The sequence below is a fragment of the Musa acuminata genome, chromosome BXJ1-1 (assembly GCF_036884655.1).
Source record: "Musa acuminata AAA Group cultivar baxijiao chromosome BXJ1-1, Cavendish_Baxijiao_AAA, whole genome shotgun sequence".
NCBI lineage: Eukaryota > Viridiplantae > Streptophyta > Magnoliopsida > Zingiberales > Musaceae > Musa > Musa acuminata.
Genome location: NC_088327.1, coordinates 36,487,391 through 36,504,869, shown reverse-complemented (window position 1 = coordinate 36,504,869; position 17,479 = coordinate 36,487,391).

Genomic DNA, 17,479 nt, shown 5'->3' with positions numbered 1-17,479 from the left:
GGGCGGTACTACCGTTGGCCTAGGTGCTACTATCACTAACACTAGTGGCACTACCACCAGAATTCCTAAAAAATCACAATCCATACTTTCTAACTCATAGGTAGGGCCACCGCCCATCCCAACCCCAGGTTACTGAATTGGCCTTTTAATAAACCCAATTAGACCCTATTTCAGGCCTAATGGGTTCCCAATCAAGTTAGAATGGTTATGCCCCAAAACTAACTCAATTAGACTCTAAACAACTTCGATCAAGACTTAACAACTCTAATTACAATCATGAAGCCTTCAACACATTGTCTGGTATGTCATCTATTCATTCGACACTTCGTCCGAACCTCCGGCGCTTCATCCTTTTCCTTGGCATATTGCTCAATTCATCGGTATGTTGACCTCCCACAACATCCGACCTTCTTAGCGCAATACCCGATCCTTTCGGCCCAATATCCAACCTATAACATGATGCTCTCTAGCCCAACGTTTGATTCTCCTACTTCAACGATTTGTCTTTCGATAGTTTAGGTCCATAATCGAAGCTTCTCTTGCATCACTTATCTCAAATGCTTATTAGTCCATAAACTCATCAATTGATTTCATCATCAAAATTTAGGATTTGATAATGTGAGCATTTTGTATTATAAAATTTGAATTTGTTATATTTGTGTTTTCCTTTGTTTAGATGGTATAAATATATACAGGTATCAAAAACATTAGACATAGAGAAGACCTTATCATTTTGTTTAGTAAGTAGCATGTTTTAATTTTAAGATGACCTACTTTTCACTACAGTCATAATGATAGCAATAGGAAAATAGAAATATGACATCCTACTTTAGTCATACATATAAGATATGTGTGGAATTAGGAGTAGGATGTTACATTGCATCACTGTTTGTAGACACAAGCGCATGAGTGAGAGTAGTGCTTGTTCGATCATAGCAACGTTGCTACTGTTATGTGAGAAAACAATAGTAACAACACGAGCAATCATAGTAACATAGCTGTTATTGTGTGAGAAAGCGATAGTAATAATGACGACAATAGTGACCATGTGTAAGGAAGGAGTAGCCACTGATGTCGTAGCGATAGCAGTAGTGGTAAGTGAAAGGAGGGCGATTGTTATTGATAACAGAGAGATTTTCTCTGATAAAAGAGAGATATTCTCAACTGCATAGCAGATGAGATTTCCTCAACTGCATGAGGAAATCTCTCTGCTCAGTTAAAGAAATATCATCTTTCACTATGTATAAATAGACTTCACATGATACTACTTGAAGTGTGCCTTTTTATTTTATCCTTATAATTTCATTCTTCATTCTCTCATTCTATCATGGTATCAGAGCGGCGTTCTCCTCTTTGAGTCTTTCAACCTCACCCATCAGCTTCACGTCAGGCCATGGAAGCTGTTGCTGCATCATCATCAAACTCCATATCTGCTCTGCTTCCGTGCGCTGGTCCATAGACCAGCTCCTGGCCTTCTCCCTCCAACGCCTTCGCCACCGCTGTCCTCGACTCCGACAACATTATCCTCACTGCTTCCGAGATGACCTTCTGGGTGCAGGCCTCCCAGCAGCCAGCATCCTGCTCTACCTTCGCAGAGACAAGCAGCCTTCGGTAACTTTCCACGCTGCTGCCTCGTTGCCAAGATTCCTAACTGCTGATCTATTGCACACAGATCTGTAGCTGTCTTGCATAAAGCTGATCACACCACTGGCTGCATCACTGCCCAGAGTCCTTCCTATAGAACTGCTGCATAGAAATCTACAGCTTTACACCATCTTGCATAGGTCTTTTCCTTCAACGAAGACCTTATTCTTTCACAGATCTTATTTGCCACCACCTCAGGTGACATTGATCTATACCAACACTTCTTTCTCCCTGATCATATCTTCCATATGTCATCATCATCTACCTCTGATGCTCCCATTACTGTTCCCGCAGGGAACCATAGTACCTTCCCACATACAAACCTTATCTTCATAAATGCAGCAACCCTCATCCCCTTCAAATTATCCAACGGTGGTAACTACGCATCATGGCGTGCTCAATTCTCTAATCTACTATTTGGCTATGATCTTCTAGGCTATGTCGATGGCTCTCTTCATTGTCCACCGGCGATGCTCAACATCCCAGGCGCATCCGATCCAGTACCAAATCCAGATCACAAACTATGGTTACGCCAGGATCGCCTCATCCTTCAAGCAATTCAAGCCTCGGTCGCTGGATCCCTTGCCCCACTCATTTCTTCATGTGACACTGCTGCTGAAGCTTGGTGCAAGTTGCAAACCACCTTGGCCAATCGTTCTCGCACTCGCATACTTAGTCTCCTATCCAACCTCATGAAGATAAAACAAGAGGGAAGTATAACTTGGCCTTAGTAGGTCATTTCCTCAGTGATGAAGAAGTTACTGTTCATATCCTCAATGGCCTCGGAGACGAGTATAAGGAATTGGCAGCAGCAATATGGGCGCGTGATTCACCAATCACATTCAAAGAACTTTTCGACAAGCTGATTGACTTTGAGATATATCTCAAGCGCGAGGACAAACCGCCAAGACCATCCATCACAGCTCAAGTCACTCAAAAAAGGAGGGGCAATTCGTATAACAAGATTGTCAACAAAGGTTTGACCAAGACACCTTCTGAACCTATGAGCTTTATACCAACTATTCCTCCTCCTCATCCTCAACATTCCAATCACAACAACCAAGGTGGCTTCTTCAATCATCCGCAGTCCTAGCGCCCTCACTACACAAACCAACAAAGAATTGTTTGCCAACTATGTGATAAAGTTGGTCACTCTGCAAAGGTCTGTCGATCTTGACCCAGACTTCCTGCTCAATCACATTGGCCTCAAGCAAATCTCACGACTACTCCAACGACTAGTGATCATAATTGGATTATGGACTCTGGCGCATCCCACCACATCACCTCAGATCTCCAGAACTTATCCATTCACAACAACTATAGTGGCACTGAGGACATCATCATCGGTGACGGTAAAGGAATTCCTATTACTCATACGGGTTCTACACTGCTTAATTCACCTACCACAACCTTTACACTCGATGATGTTTTATGTGCACCTTACATTAAACGAAATCTCATTTCTGTTTCTCAATTTTGCAAACAAAATAATACCTTCATTGAATTCTTTCCTAACTCTTTTCTTGTTAAGGATTTGAGCATGGGGGCATCATTGGTCCAAGGCCAGAGTAAGGACAATGTTTATGAATGGCCGTCACTTCCACAAATAAAACAGCCCACTGCTTACTCCTCCGTTGCAGCTTCAATCGATGTGTGGCATCGTCGTCTCGGTCATCCCTCTCTCCCTATCCAAAATAAATTACTTTCTCGTTATTCTCTTCCTACTCTTACAAATAATAGGGTTGTCACTTATTGTGATGCTTGTCTTCATAATAAAAGTCATAGACTTCCTTTTAGTGTTTCCTCTATATCATGTTCTAAACCATTTGAAATTATTTATACTAATGTTTGGGGCCCTGCTCCTGTCACTTCTTTTGACAAGTTTAGCTTTTATGTTATTTTTATCGACTATTTTACTAAATACACATGGCTATATCCTCTTTGTCATAAATCAGAAGTTTCAAATGTCTTCACCAACTTTAAAAAGCTGGTTGAAAACTTCTTTTAGTCTACAATTAAAACAGTCTACTTTGATGGTGGAGGTGAATTTCAAGCCCTCACATCCTACCTCTCAACTTGTGGCATCCAACACCTTAAGTCACCCCCACATACTCCTCACTAGTTGGCTCTGCTGAACGTAAACATCAACATATCGTAGAAACTGGTCTCACACTTCTACATCAAGCCTCCATGCCACCAACTTTTTGGTCTGCCGCCTTTCAAACTGCTGTCTACCTTATTAATCGTTTGCTCACTCCAGTTCTTCAATACCAGTCTCCATTTGAAAAACTATTTTCCAAATCCCCAAACATTCAAAAACTCAGAATATTTAGTTGTTTATGTTATCCGTGGCTACGTCCCTATGCCCCACATAAGTTAGCGCCAAGATTTAAAGCTTGCATCTTCATAGGATATTCTCTTGAGCATAAAGCCTTTCGGTGCTATGAACCACAATCTAAAAAAGTCTTTATTTCACGACATGTTGTTTTTGTTGAATCTGCCTTTCCATTTCAAAACTATGAATCTCCTACCATTCATACCACTCCGACAAATATTCATTCCTGGAGTATACATTCGATCCCCTCAAATAAACCTCCTCCCACACCATCCAGTCCTATTGTTGAAGATCCACACTCTTTTGTTCTCCCGGTTCAACAACTCTCCACTCCCCCCATTCCTTCTCCCCTTCCTTCTTCACAAGTCTCCCCTACCACTGAAGTCATATCCTCAGAAACACAACAACTTTCTTTACCTAGTGCCATCGATGTATCTCAACCTCTCTTGCATCCTGTCGATGCCTCTCCACCACTCTTACCAATAACACAATCTGCAGTTCCTAGCCATCCAATGACAACACACTTAAAAAGTGGTATCTTTAAACCACGTCAGGTTCTCAACCTCCATACTATCACCAATTCTTCTCTTGAGACCAGTGAACCCACCACAATTACTCAAGCACAAAAATCTTCACATTGGCGTCAAGCTATGTGTGAAGAATATGATGCTCTTCTACATAACTCCACATGGACTCTTGTACCTTCTCATCCTGCATAAAATATCATCAGGTGTAAATGGGTATTCCGAATTAAGCGAAACCCCGACGGGTCCGTTGCTCGATATAAAGCACGATTAGTAGCCAAAGGGTTTCATCAACGACCTGGAGTTGATTTTACAGAGACTTTTAGTCTTGTAGTTAAACCCACAATAATTCGGCTTATTCTAAGTTTGGCCATCTCCAGAGGTTGGAACTTACGACAACTGGACGTTAACAATGCCTTTTTACAGGGGACTCTAACTGAAGATGTCTTTATGCAGCAACCCCCTGGCTTTGTTCATCACCAGTATCCGAGATATGTTTGCAAATTACAAAAAGCCATTTATGGTCTCTGTCAAGCTCCCAGAGCTTGGTATACTGAACTTGGATCGTTTCTGATATCAATTGGCTTCATCAACTTCAAGTCTGACACCTCTTTATTCCTCCGACAACATCATGGCAATACAATATATCTTCTAGTTTATGTAGATGATATTATTGTTACAGGCAATGATCCCTTGGAGGTTTAGACATTTTTAAATCAATTGGCTGATCGATTCTCCCTCAAAGACTTAGGACCATTAAGCTACTTTTTGGGAATGGAAGCAACATTTACATCCTCCGGTCTCTTCCTCTCTCAAAGAAAGTATATTCAAGACTTATTATCAAAGACAAATATGCAGGATGAGAAAGTAGTTGCTACTCCTCTCTCTACTGGTGAATCACTCAAATTATGTGATGGCAACCCTACCACGGACTCAACTCAATACCGGCAAGTACTTGGCTCCTTACAATACTTGGCTCTCACCCGTCCAGATATCTCATTTGTAGTCAATAAATTGTCTCAATACATGCACCAACCTTCTGTTATACATTGGTCTGTGGTTAAACGAATTTTGCGATATCTTAAAGGGACCCTTAATCATGGTCTCTTTCTAAGCAAAACCACTCAACTTCATCTCCATGCCTTTGCTGATGCTGATTGGGTGGGAAACTTTGATGATAGAACCTCCACGTCAGGGTATGTCATCTTTCTTGGGTCTAATCCAATCAGCTGGAGTTCTAAGAAGCAAAAGACAGTGGCCCGGTCTACAACTGAAGCTGAATATCATGCTATTGCTACCACTACTGCTGAACTCAACTGGATCACAAATCTCCTCAAGGAACTCAAAGTTAGCTTTACTCATACTCTCACAATATATTGTGATAATGTTGGAGCTACCTACTTATGTGTCAATCCAGTGTTCCACTCGCGCATGAAACACATCGCCATCGACTTTCACTTCGTGCGAGATCAAGTTGTCAGACATCAACTTCGTGTCTCTCATGTCCATACGGCTGATCAACTTGCAGACTCACTCACGAAGCCTCTAGCCCGCAAACTATTTTTGTTTCATCGATCCAAGATCGGTATCCTTGACAGGAGCTCGATCTTGCAGGGGCATGATAACAGAGAGATTTTCTCTAATAAAAGAGAGATATTCTCAACTGCATAGCAGATGAGATTTCCTCAACTGCATGAGGAAATCTCTCTGCTCAGTTAAAGAAATATCCTCTTTCACTATGTATAAATAGACTTCACATGATACTACTTGAAGTGTGCCTTTTTGCTTTATCCTTATAATTTAATTCTTCATTCTCTCATTCTATCAGTTATCACTAGGTAGATTAGTAAGCTTCGATGGGGAAGGAATAAGGGGAGAAATGATAGAAAACCTTTCTTGCTTGAAGCAAGAGGGCTCTAATATAATGAAGAATGGAAGAACTTGTTGTGAATAATAGTGAATTAATTCATTGAGGTAATATGTATTTATATAGGTTTTGAGGGAGAGATGTTCCTCAATCATGTACTTAAATTACGTAATCAAATTATGCACTCAAATTGATGATTTATCATCACATCATATAGATTGATTGATGATATAAAAAATATAAAATTTTCATTCTATTTGTACCTCTATCATGATCTTTTATTATATATTATGCACTTCATCTAGTTCCTTAGAACAAAAGCATAAATAAACACATTTTGATAAAGATTTAATCAAATAATTTATAAATAAAATCAAAGAAAAATTATTAGAAGAAACCAGTTCTAAAACATATTCCCAGAAGAAACCAGTTCTAAAATATAAACCAGTTCTAATAAATCTTGAATATACTTTCTTTATGATAGGAAGAGACCTGAAGATGTAAATGTTACTTCCACTCCCAAAAAGTAGCTTAAAGTTCCTAGATCTTTGAGGGAGAATCGATCGGCCAAGTGCTTTAGAAATGCCTGAGTCTTCAAAGGATCATTTCCCATGACAATAATATCATCCACATATACTAAAAGATATATTGTGCTTACATTGTGCTGGTAAATAAATAACGAGGTATCAGACTTAGAATTGATGAAGCCAATTGAAGTCAAAAATGAGCCAAGCTCGGTATACCAAACCCTTGGAGCTTGACGAAGTCCATAAATAGCTTTTCGAAGTTTGCAGATATGCCTCGGATACTGAGGATGAATGAAACCAGGAGATTGCTGCATAAAGACATCTTCAGTAAGTGACCCTTGTAAAAATACATTGTTAACATCCAATTGTCGTATATGCTAGCCAGGATAAGATGGATTATTGTGGGCTTAACAACAGGACTAAATGCCTTTGTGAAATCGACACCAGGTCGTTGATGAAACCCTTTAGCGACTATACGTGCTTTATTTCTGACAATGGATCCGTCTAGGTTCCGCTTAATTCGAAAAACCCATTTACAGCCGATGATATTTTGTATGTGATGAAAGGGTACTAAGATCGATGTAGAGTTATGGAGGAGAGCATCATATTCATCACACATGGCTTTTCGCCAGTGAGAAGATTTTTTAGCTTGAGTGATTGTAGTAGGTTCACTGGCCTTAGTGGAGGAACTTGTTATAGCATGTAAGTCAAGGACTTGACGTGGTTTGAAAATATCACTTTTGGAGTATGTTGTCATTGGATGTCTAGGGAGGATGAAAGTGGTAGATTATGTTGGTGGTATAGCCGAGGGCGAGTCACTGTCATGGACCGAGTCAACCGTCGACACAACAATATCACTAGGTCTAGGAGAAGATAAAACCAGTGGCAATGTTGCCGAAGGTATTACTTCATTAATAGGGGAAACTTGTGAGGAAGGGAGTGGAGAAATAGAGGGAGTGAGAAGCTATTGAACTGGAGTAATAGTAGTATGCGGATCTTGAGAGTAAGGACTGGACGGTGTCATTGGAGGTTCGTGTAATGAGATCGGAGGGATATTCCAATGATGTATGTTTATCGGAGTAGCCTGCATAGTAGGATTGCTTTAAAAAGGAAAGACAGACTCCTAAAAAATAATATGATGTGATATAAAGACTTTTTTAGTTTGGGATTCATAGCATCCAAAAGCATTATGTTCAAGAGAGTAGCCTATAAAAGTGTAAGGCTTAGATCGTGGTGTTAGCTTATGTGAGGCATAGGGACGGAGCCATGGATAACATAAACAACTAAAAACTTTGAGTTTTATGAAGGTTTGGAAGCTTGTGGAATAATTTTTCAAATGGTGACCGGTATTGTAAGACTGGAGTGATCATAGGATTAATGAGATAAACTACAGTTCGAAAAGCTACTGACCAAAAAGGTGATGGCATGGATCCTTGATGTAGAAGGGAGAGACCAGTTTCAACGATATGTCGATGTTTGCATTCGACAGAGCCAACCAATTGGAGAGTATGTGGGGGTGACTTGAGATGTTGTATACCGCAAGTGGAGAGACAGGATGTGAGGGCTTGATATTCGCCTTCGTTATCAGAGTAAATTATTTTAATGGAAGATTGAAAAAATTTCTCGACCAACTTTCGAAAGGTGGTAAATACTGTGGAAACATCAGACTTATGGTGGAGAGGATATAACCATGTGTACTTAGTAAAATAGTCTACAAAAATGACATAAAAACAAAACTTATCAAAAGAAGGAATTGGGGCAAGGCCCCACACATCGATATAAATGATTTCAAATGGTTTAGAGCAAGATCAGAGGTGATGTGATGAGAGGCGCCCAAGTCCACAATCCAATTAGGTTGGGTAGGAGTTGGAGTAGCCATGAAATTTGCCTGAGGCCACTGTGATGGAGCAGGGAGTCTGGGGCGAGACTGACAGACTTTCGTAGAGTGTCCGACTTTATCACATAGTTGGCAAATGACTTGTTGGTAGCTTGTGAAGTCAGGACGCAATGGCTAAGGATTATGAAAGTTACCACCTTGATATGAATAAGGGGGGTTTGGTCTGGGCCCCATAGGTCTAGAAGGCAGCTTAGCCAGATCATTGTTGACATGCTTATTTTACTGGTTGCTCTTCCTCTTGGATTTTTGATTGACCTGAGCTGTAATAGGTGGTCCGGGCAACCTATCATCACGCTTCAACTACGTCTCATAGTCGATCAACTTATCATAAAGTTCTTTGAATGATACTGGTGAGTCGCGTGCCCGAAGCGCTGCTGTTAGTTCTTTGTACTCGTCTCCTAGGCCATTGAGGGTATGGATTAGGACTTCTTCATCACTGAGAGAATGACCTATCAAAGCTAAGTCATCGATGATAACTTTGATATGTTATAGATAATCAGTAATAGTACTTCCCTCTTGTTTCATTTTCATCAGATTGGAGAGAAGTCCGAGTGTACGAGTATGTGAGCGATTTGCCAAAGTTGTTTGTAACTTGCACCATGCTTCTGCAGCAGTCGTACATGAGGATATCAGTGGGGCAATGGATCCAGCAACGGAAGCTTGAATAGCTTGGAGGATGAGGCGATCTTGACGTAACCATAGTTTGTGGGCTGGATTTGGCACTGGACTGGGTTCCCCTGGGATGTTAATCATTTCAAGTGGACACTAGAGAGAGCCATCAACGAAACCTAGGAGATCATAGTCAAATAGAAGATTAGAAAGTTGTGCCCGCTAAGATGCTTAGTTGCCACCTTTGGATAATTTGAAGGGAATGAGTGCTGCAACATTGATGGTGATAAAACTTTAAGAAGTACTCAGAGTCCCTGCAGAAACAGGGATAGGAATATCGGAAGAGGAAAATGAAGACATCCCAGATATTTTGTGGTGGTTTAAGTGATCTTTACAGAAGATGTAAAGATATAAGAGGGAGGGAGGAGGAGAAAAGCAGATCGATGCACTGTAGAGGAGGCTGTAGCGATGAACTACAGAGGAGGCTGTAGCGATGAACTACAGAGGAGGCTGCAGCGATGCACTGCAGAGGAGGCTGCAGCGATGGGTGAGGAAGCTGCAGAGGAGGTTGCATCGATGCACTATAGAGAAGGTTGCAGCGATGCAACGATGCAGCGATGCAACGATGCAGTGATGCAACGATGCACTACAGAGAAGGCTGCAGCGATGGGAGAGGAGGAGAGATCACTAGCCAGGGAGCAGTTGAGAGGTTGGCGGCCACCACGGTAGTGTAGGCGAGGTTCTTGTGAGGGCAGGAGGTGACCGAGCAGTCTCCGACTCCGGAATAGGAAGTAGCGGCGTCGGAGGAGAGGTAAGCAGTAGCAATGCCCTTTCCAACTGAACATAAAAGAGGAGTAGTAGATGTCTTCGGTAGAGCTGCCTACATCCGCAAGGAAGAAGGCTTTGATACCATGTAAAGAATTAAATGAAGAAGATAGAAAGATAAAGAATTGTAGAAGAAACTATGAAATGTATGAGATGTAATTGCCTAATTCATTTAGATAGTGAACTCTCGATAGCTATTTATACATATTCAGCAGGGAGGATATTTCTTAACTGCTTAGAGATTTCCTCAACTGCCTTGAGGAAATCTTATCTGTTTATCAATAGTAACATAGCTGTTATTGTGTGAGAAAGAAATAGTAATAATGACGACAATAGTGACGATGTGTAAGGAAGGAGTAGCCACTGATGTTGTAGCAATAGCAGTAGTAGTAAGTGAAAGGAGGGAGATTGTTATCACTAGATAGATTAGTAAGCTTCTATGGGGAAGGAAGGGAGAAGTGATAGAAAACCTTTCTTGTTTGAAGCAAGAGGGCTATAATATAATAAAGAATGGAAGAACTTGTTGTGAATAATAGTGAATTATTTCATTGAGGTAATATGTATTTATATAGGTTTTGAGGGAGAGATTTTCCTCGATCATGTATTTAAATTACGTAATCAAATTATGCACTCAAATTGATGATTGATCATCGCATCATATAGATTGATTGATGATATAAAAAATATAAAATTTTCATTCTATTTGTACCTCTATCATGATCTTTTATTATATAGTATATACTTCGGTTCTATGTATATACTTCATCTAGTTCCTTAGAACAAAAGTGTTAGTTTGGTAAGTCCCATATAGTCTAACATCGGAAAAATCAAGCTTGTTATCTATTATTATAACTATAAATAAGGGCTTGGGCTTTGAAGCTAAATGCACCATAAGAAAACCTAATTATTTGCTTTGGGCTTTTCTTGTTTAGTAGTTTCAAGTGTTTTATGGCCCAGGAATATTTTCCTTAAGGTATTTATAATTATCCCTTTTATAGTAGTGATTTGCTCCTTCATCCGTGGATGTAGGTCAATTGACCAAACCACATAAATCTGGTGTTCTTGTTTCTTTTATTTTTCTACTTTATTATCTTTATTGGGTTATCAAATTACCCTTTGGTAAATTTCTTGGGGCCAATTCTAACAAATTGATATTAGAGCATGGTTTCGGGATCTTTGGGTAATGATGACAATAACAAAGATAATTGTCGAGAAATTCGACAGAAATATCAACTTCGGCATGTGGCAGCTCAAGATAGAGGCCATTCTTGTTTAAGACGGAGTTAATTTCGCACTATAGGGAGCTGAGAACATTTCAGATGATACGTCAAAGGAAGATCTTGCAGTTATAGATAAGAAGGCCGGATCAAGCATTATTCTAAATCTCTCTGATGAGGTTTTACAGGAGGTAGCTACAAAGACTACGACTAAAAGTATATGGGACAAGTTTAAAGTCTTGTATATGAAGAGGACAGTGAAGAATCGTTTCTACTTGAAGCAGAGTTTGTATATGCTTCGGATGACTGAAGGTACATCTATACTCTCACATCTTGATAAATTTGATTCCTTAGTTATGTATTTGAAGAATATAGATGCGAAAATTGATGATGAGGATAATACCTTGTTACTTTTGTGTTCTCTTCCCCAATCTTTTATGTATTTCTGTGATACTATGATTTATGGAAAAAAATAATTTTGTATCAGGAAATTAAATCTACACTAAAATCTAAGGAGCAGATAGACAAGGATATCATTAGGGAAAGTAGAGGGAATCAGGCTGAGGGTCTAGTTGTCAAGGGTAGAACGGATAAAAGGAAATTTGATAATAGTATATCTAAATCTAGATCTAAATCCAGATATAGAAATTTGAAGTGCAGATATTGTCATAAAATGGGGCTAGAGGCTCTTGGGTATAAATACGTAGTTGAATGTGAAGTTATGAAAGTTTCTAGAAGTGCCCTTATTATTATGAAAGCTTGTAGGTCTGGTAGCTTGTATATTTTGCAGGGAAAAACTGTCATGGGTTTGATTGCAGTCTCGTCATCATCATTGTCTGATTCTGATATCACCAAATTATGACATATGCGTTTGGATCATATGAGCAAAAAAGATTTGAGCATATTGAGCAAAATGGGTCTTCTTTGTGGACAAAGTACTGGGCCACTGGATTTATGTGAATACTGCCTTTTTGGAAAGTAGAAAAGAGTCAGCTTCAATTCTTCAGTAGTTTACAAAACGAAAGGTACTCTTGACTATATTCATTTAGACCTTTGGGGTCCAACTTGTGTTTAGTCTAAGGGTGGTGCTAGGTATATGTTGACTTTCATTTACGATTATTCCAGGAAAGTTTGGATTTATTTTCTAAAACATAAAAATAATATTTTTCTAACTTTTAAACAGTGGAAGACTTTGATTGAGAAGCAAACAGGTAAACAGATTAAGCGGCTTTGAACATATAATGGCATGGAATTTTGTGAAGGTGACTTTGATGAATTCTGCAAAAATGAAGGAATTGTTTGGCATCGCACTATTAGGATGGCGCCTCAGCAAAATGGTGTGGCTGAACGTATGAACAGAACACTCTTGGAGAGAGCAAGGTGTATGATCTCAAATGCACGGTTGACAAAGGACATTTGGGTAAAGGCGATTAATATGGCCTGTTATGTTGTCAACCGTGCTCCTTCTACAGCACTTAATTTTAAAACTCCAGAGAAAGTTTAGTTAGGTACTCTTGCTTATTACTCTGATTTGAAAATTTTTGGGTGTCCAGTATATATGCATGTAAATGAAGGAAAATTAGAGCCTCGAGCTAAAAAGTGTATTTTCCTTGGGTATACTTCTAGGGTGAAAGGATACAGATTATGGTGTTCTGATCCCAAATCCCAAAAATTTGTAATCAGTAGAGATGTTACTTTTGATGAATTGTCTATGTTATCTTCCAAAGAGGAATCTACTAGTTGTATAAATGATGCTGCTCAGAAGCAGGTGGAGCTTGAGATTGGTAGTTCTGATTCTTTACAGTCGAACTCTCCTACTCAAAGAATGCCAGTAGATGGTCTCGAGTCTACTGACGAAGATGATCCAAAAGAAGAGCAATATTCCATAGCTAAGGATAGACCATGGAGTGATATTCGACCACCACAAAGATATGCAAATTTGGTTGTATATGCTTTGTTTGTTGTAAAAGAAACAAGTGAAGTTGGTGAGACTACTACCTATTATGATGCAGTTTCTTGTGATAATTCCGCTAAGTTGTTGATTGCGATGAATGAAGAAATTGAATCTCTCTATCAGAATAGAACTTAGGGTCTTGTGAAGCCGCCTTCGGGTAAGAAAATTGTTGGATGCAAATGGGTCTTCAAACGGAAGGAAGGTATTCCAGGGGTTGAAGATGTAAGGTACAAAGCACGATTGGTTGCAAAGGGCTATAGTTAGGTACATGGTATTGATTTTAATAATATATTTTCACCTGTTGTTAAACATAGCTCTATTCTTATTTTGCTTACTTTAGTTGTCATGTATGATTTGGAATTTGAGTAACTTAATGTCAAGACAACTTTCTTACATGGTGAACTTGAAGAACAAGTTTACATGGAGCAACCTCATGGATTTGAAGTTGACGGTAAGGAAGACCATGTTTGCTTGTTAAAGAAATCCTTGTATGGATTGAAGCAATCTCCAAGATAGTGGTATAAGAGGCTTGATTCTTTTATGTTGGGTCATGGTTACACGAGGAGCATGTATGATAGCTATGTCTACTTCCGGAAGTTAACTGATGGCTTTTTTGTATATTTGTTGCTTTATGTTGATGACATGCTTATTGCAGCTAAGAATTTGTTAGAAATTCACACTTTGAAAATACAACTGAGTAGTGAATTTGAAATGAAAGATTTGAGAGCAGCTAAGAAAATTATTGGCATGGAGATCAAAAGAGAACGAGGAGTTGAAAAATTATTTCTGACCTAGAAAAATTACATCGAGAAAGTCTTGGAGAGGTTTGGCATGAAAAACAATAAGCCAGTAAATACTCCTCTTGCTAGCCATTTTCGGCTACTGCTCAATCACCATAGTTAGTTGAAGAGGAAGAATATATGGTGCAAGTTCCATATTCCAGTACCATCGACAGTATTATGTATGCAATGGTTTGTACTCGTCCAAATATTTCACAAGCAATAAGTGTGGTACTTATAAAGTGGATTCTCAGATACTTGTAAGGGACTTTAGATGCTTGTTTGGAGTTTGGAGAAAATCGTGACACTTTGGTTAGTTTCGTCGATTCTGATTATGCTACGGATCTTGATAAACGAAGATCTTTGACATGTTATATTTTTTGCATTAGCGGTTGTGCAGTTAGTTGGAAAGCTTCCTTACGACCTATCGTGGCTTTATCTATTACAAAGGTAGAATATATGGCAGTGACAGAGGCGATCAAAGAAGTTTTATGGTTAAGAGGTTTGTTTGGCGAATTATGTCTGCATCAAGGTGTTACTATAATTTACAGTGATAGTCAAAGTGCTATTCATTTGACTAAAGATCATATGTATCATGAGAGGACGAAACACATCGATGTGAAGTTTCAGTTTATTCGGGATACTATTGTTGAGGGAAAGGTCCTTATTCAAAAAATTCATACGAAGGACAATCCAACTGATATGCTTACGAAGCCTTTTCTAGTTTATAAGTTCAAGCAGTGCTTGGACTTGGTTGGTGTTCATTGTTGGTGATTGCCCATTGAAGCTTTTTTGAAGAAGGTGGAGCAAGTTTTGTTAATTGTCAATGTTGGGACATGCCAAGGTGGAGATTTGTTAGTTTGGCAAGTCCCACATAGTCCCACATCGAGAAAATTAAGCTTGTTATCTCCTAATACAACTATAAATAAGAGCCTAGGCTTTGAAATCATATGCACCACAAGAAAACCTAATTGTTTGCTTTGGGTTTTTCCTTTTTAATAGTTTCAGGTGTTTTATGATTTAGGAACATTTTCCTAAAACATTTGTAATTGTCCCTTTTATAGTAGTGATTTGCTCTTCTTTCGTTCGTGGATGTAGGTCAAGAGGGAAAGATTGCAATGAAGAGTGAGCAACATGATTTAAATTAAAGGATTTAGAAGCTCGAATGAATCGAGGCAAACAACAAAAATCTCTGTACCATGCCGCACAGACCAAGTCGAGGAACACAAAATTAAAAAAAAAAAAAGATAAAATAAAAATTTTTAAAACTTTTTTTAATAGTTGGGGGGAAGTTAAAATTTAATATAGATTTTTAACCCTTTCATAATAATTTAATTTTTTAAATAGACTGAGTGATATTGTTAGAAAAATGAAGACAGAATGATCATATCATGACCTCTCCCGAGCTGCACTTGTATGTTCACCCATAACCTCAAGTCCTTATCTACATTTTGTTCATTTGTTTCGGGAAAAAAAAATCTAATTAAAAATCAATAAAATAAGATATAAACTTAAAAAAAATGAATGCAAGATTTATATGGTTCAATTCAACATCACTATTTAAGTCCACCCTATTTTCTATCAACCGAGAAAAAAAATTAGATTCTTAACGTTGGTAGAATAATAAAAATATAAAAGAGAAAACACTCTATTATAGATGCAAACTTCCGTATCTATATTTAAGTTAATACAATCTCTCTATTTCTAGAAAGAGAAGGGTTTCAAAACAGTACTCTAATTTTTGTGACATCACATCCTCTCATATGGATGCAAATATTTGTATCCATCTTTTAATTTAATGTAATCTTTCTTTTCTTTAGAAAGAGAAGGGTTTCAAATCTTACCCTAATTTTTGTAACATCACATCCTCTGGTTGCAAATTTTTGTATCTGTCTTTTAAGTTAATGAAATCTCTTCTTTTTCAGAAAAAGAAGGGTTTCAAAATCATATCCTAATTTTTGTAACATCACTACAAATTTTTATATCCGTCTTTAAGTTAATACGATCTCTCCATTTCAAAAAAGAAGGGTTTCAAAACCATATCCTGATTTTTGTAACGTCACATTCTTTGATATGAATACAAATATTTATATTCGTCCTTAAGTTAATGCAAATTTTATTTCTAACTTAATCTTTGTAATATCAGATCCTCTTCGTATAAATTTTTGTATCTGTTTTTTAAATTAATACAATCGCTAAAGAAGGGTATGCTGATTTTCGTAACATCATATCTTCTATTATGGATGTGAACTTTTATATCCGACTTTTAAGTTAACGCAATCTCTTCATTTTCAAAAAGAGAAGAATTTCAAAATGATTTTTGTAACATCACATTCTCTCATATAAATATAAATATTTTTACAACATATAAATATAAAAATTAATCGAATGAGCTCGATTTGTCTCAAGTCGCCTTGAATACTTTCTTCTTCTATGACAGTTTTTCCTTTTAAATTTATTTTTATTTTTTATTCTTGTTTTAAGAATTTTTTAAATTTTATCGTGAAAAGTTCAAGATCGTCATTATCACCGTCACTTGTTATCACTCAAGTAATATTTTAAGTTAATGTAATCTCTTCTATTATTGTGGGTTGGAGGAGAAAAGGATGGACGTCATGGGCCACTTTCTCAGATCCGTGGACTGAAAGATACGTATATCTGCTTCCACAACCCTTCGTTCTCTCTTCTTGATTCTACTCCCACACTCTCTTCTCTTCTCTTACTTTTTATGCTTCCATACAGCAAATTGCTTTTGGAAGTAGAAGAGAGATTTCTTCACCTATATAGCAGAGGATTACTGGAAATTAAACATGGATATTTTTACAGTATATGCATTTTTTACTGCTTATAAGCCTGAATGATCGACTGCTCTACCCTTTCTAGACTAGGTTTGTCTGGCACCATCAGTAAGCAAGCAGTTCATGATTTGAACTGAGTTGGATTATTATTTGAACTTCTAAGGTCTTCTTTTGATGTCTCATCATAAAAGAACATGAATCAAACGATTTAGTTCCATGCTAAGGTGGAAACAAGCTACTACATCCTAGTGTGTGCTTATAAGAAGCAAGGTTCGTAATATCGTACCGTACCGGTATTTCGATCTGGGTTCGGTATCGATACGTTACGGTATACCGAGCGGTACACCCAGGTGTACCGAGTACTGTAGCATTACTACAGTGCTACAGTGCATTCGGACCGGTAACAGACAGTCCGTGTACTGACAACCTATCGGACCAGTACGTACCGCCCATACCGGGCGGTACAATTCGGTACGACAAACCCTGATAAGAAGAATGATGGA